Consider the following 4009-nt stretch of genomic DNA (forward strand, 5'->3'; position numbering starts at 1 on the left):
TGATGGTGTCTCTACACAAAGTTAACCCCCATTGCATATCTAGATCCAACCTTGTAGTTCTACTTCTCAAAGATTTCTTCCACACCTCAAATAGCAGTTAGCTTTGCTATGATAGGCTCTCATGATGGGGCATGATTTTTGGAAGTGCCCTAGACTGCCGCATTGATGGAATAAATTGGGCAGCCTCTCAAATTTAAAATGAATCCACACATCTGACTTGTTTGGTCTTTAGAGGTCAAAGCCTTCTACTTGTGGTTGATCAACTCTGTGATTTTAGGAAATTTTACTAATTTGCAAAAAGGGCGGGCATCTGTAAGAAATTTTGTTAATTTGTATGGTTAACTTAGAACTCTTCATTAATTAACATCTTCTATTGTTTTGTTTTAGAAGGCCATAAATGCAAAGATTTCATTAAGACTTTTCGTTTACCTCAACTGTTCAATGAGTGCCCCATATGTCTTTTCGGTCGCTGGGTGGCTTTTCAATTGCTAATTAATCATTGCTCACTCTTTGGTTCAATCAGTTATGATGGATGGATGGAACACCAATCTCTACTGGCCCATATAATCATTACCATCCAATCACTCTAAACACGTTAGCAGAACTTTTTCGTAGGTGTTTTTATTTGCACCTTGACAAATACTACAATAACATGTGCATGAGCATGGATGATGTTAAATCTTGTGCGTGGATGATACTTTCCTATGTTATCATATCCTTAACATATGGATGATGTTAAATCCTTAGAAAGGATGACTTTAAAAAAAAAAAAAAAATCCTTAGAATGGATGACTTTAATTTATACAAGCTTAGGAATAGGATATGAAAAAATACAAAAAAAAATCACTGTACATGCTCCTAAAAAAAACTGTCTTGTGCCACTTTTAATGTATGTGACACAAGATTGGTTAAAAGCTGTCTATAAAATTAGCTGGTAAGCATGGGCCTTAAATATTTTAGTAGTAGCTAAGTTATCATCATGTGATCAGCAATTTACAAAAAATTCCTTTGAAACTACTGTACATTTTTTATATTTGGTTCTTCCCATATTGTTTTACTTAAAAGAAGTCTGTTGCCTGCCATCTGGGATTGCATATAAAACTATAGGCTTTTGAAGGCCTAACAAAGGGAACATCACATCTGAAGTATCCTTTCCTCTCTAGCTGCAAATTCCGCATGTTTGAATCCCCTATGGGCCATGGCTGCAATCTCCTTTTTCGTACATAGGTTAAGCACATCAAGTAAATCCTCTCCTTCCTGAAGCTGCAAATTAATACAAAGCTGCAATCACAAGTTACAGACTAAAATGTGGAATACATTTCCATCTGAAAATCAATACACCTTTTGACATGGCCAGCCATTTCAAATGTCTGAAACTGTTTGGAAACCACACATATCCGTCTCTAATTTCTAGGAAATGCGATGTGCATGTGTGGAGTAACTACTTATAAACTAGTTCATGATTTACAATGCACTTCCGCTCAAGATACATGTTACCCATATTTACAACCTGATCATAAAAGAACAAGCCAATCATTTTTGCCACGTGCATAATTATGTTCCAGTCAAATAGATTCACAAGTTGATAAATGAAAGCACTCATGATAAGCTTTTCAAAACTTTGGATACAAATATGTCATATACTTTGACAATGTTCACATCAGCAGATTATAACCAAGAAATCTCTTAAGTGCAAGATCTTTTCAGGATGAGAATATCAACAACGCAGTGATCCATCCGGTTATTAACAGAACTTTTTCATCCTATCGGTCAACATTCCATGGAAAATAAAGCAATGTAGTGATAATCTAGAATTAAGCAGTACATGAAATTTACAATTCTTGATAGCAGGAGTCAAAAAGTTAATGTTATCGGTTCACTAGCACCTACCTTTTTCTTTGTAATCAAATAGTCAAAATCCACCAGTGTGAGGTTAACTGGCTCACTTGTTTCAGGGAGCCGAGTAAGCTTCAACTTTGTGGTCTTCACAGATCCTTCAAGATGCAATATCCCACTCAGTTGGGTGATGTTTCCATCTTGGTCCTTCTCTATTAGCTTTATCCCAATCCATCAAGGTTATCTCCTCATCAAGTAAGCAGCACGCGTCCTTCCTCAATGACAGCAGTGTGCCTGGGTAACACAGGATCAATGATCTTTTTATTTACGGTCCATAGTTTATCCCACTCCATGAGATTGGGATTTTTAGATGCTCCCTGAAACAGAATAACACAGAGATAATGGATAACCTTTTCATGGAGAAGAATTTAAGAATAACTGTCTTGTAATAAATGAGTGCAAATCTATGAACAAAAAGTTTCACTAGCAAGAACTGACACAATGGTAAGAAACATTAGACTAATATATAAGGTTTTGAATCTGAATTTGACACAAACAGTTTGTTTTTTGTTTTTTTATTTTATTTTATTTTGTAGAAATTTGGCTGGTTTTAACCCAACCCATAAACCATGGCCCATGGTTTATCTAATAAGTATCTTATAATTAAGTTTAAATTTAAACTAACTGATATTAATATGAGTTGTCAAGATTATCTAATAGAGGTGAATCTCTATGAGTATTAAAGTACTTCTACAACAGTCAGATAATAAGTTACCAAATAATAAGTTACAGTAAGTAAATATACGTATAGTTTTTCAGTGCTCTTTTAAAATAAGTCATCTCTATGGAGACACCATGGAGGTGTTCCACAAAAGATAAGAGATTGTGAGGAGGAGTTAGTAAAGCAAGCAAAGATCAAAATCTGACAATTTGGTGATCTGTTCCACCAAAGGTATGTGTCTATATGGTCCATAGTATTTTCTTTCAACATTGGTCTGAGAGCCGTTTTATGCTTGTTACTTTTCACTCTTGAATGATGCCGTGATCTCTGAAATATATAATTCTATATGCTTGCTAAAATTAAATGTTTTAGTAATTTTTTTAATTTTTAGATCTGTATTTTAAAGGCATGTTATGGCATGTAGAAAGAAATAAAAAAACTGTAATTTTGGATGTTTACATATAATCTAAAAATTACAGGCTTATCCTGACCCATCCAATCTTGTTTAATATCAAATATATATATATATATTTTATGATTTCAAAGTACATACCATAAGCTTTAAAACGACAGTTTACAGGTTTAATTTAGACTTAAAACGAGAAAGTTTTGGCCTTTGTATTTGATAAGATCTGGAAAAATTGATGCATAGGGTTGAAGTCTATGAACAGTAAAAAGAAATACACGCATGTAAAATTGGTTTGTAGTATGCGTGTTTTAGCCAAACACTTTTGTATTGTGTGTGTCCCACTCGCTTAGTGCGTGAGTGATTATCTATAAATTAAAAAAGAGCCCCACGTGTATTAGTTACACATAAACACAACTAATTGCTTAAGTAATAAGCCACGCGTTGAGTGGCTGTGGGGTTTGTAATGTTGCTTACGTAATAGCAATGAGTTATAACACATATATTGAAATTTTTTTTTTTTTTTTTTTTTTTTTTTTTTGAGGGGGCATATATTGAAAGGTTAAATGATAATTCAATGTTATAACATGCACAGCAACAGTGGCTCTTATTTTAATTTATAGTAATATTATAGATGTTCTTGTTTACTTGACCACAATTTTTCTAGTGTGACATATATTTAATTGTGGTGTTTATCAAAAAGTATATATATATATATATATATATATATGTATGTATGTTATTGTGCTGGCATTTTTTTTAACTGTGATGTTAAAATAAAATTGTGAAAATATGAGAGAATTGTGAAATTACTTTTTTAATTTTTTGTATAATCATACATGAAATTTAATCTTTCAATTATTTTATGATGTCTTTTTAACATATTGTGAATGTGATATGATATGAATGCATGAACGTAATGCATTATGTAATGAATATGTGTGCTAGGGTTTCTGAGGCTCTTTGGCTCATCTCTATAGTTAGAGATTGTGGCATATCTCTATCCAAAAGCCACCATATATTCTATTTGATGCATGTTTGTTTTA

Source organism: Quercus robur, chromosome 3, assembly GCF_932294415.1.
Source record: "Quercus robur chromosome 3, dhQueRobu3.1, whole genome shotgun sequence".
NCBI lineage: Eukaryota > Viridiplantae > Streptophyta > Magnoliopsida > Fagales > Fagaceae > Quercus > Quercus robur.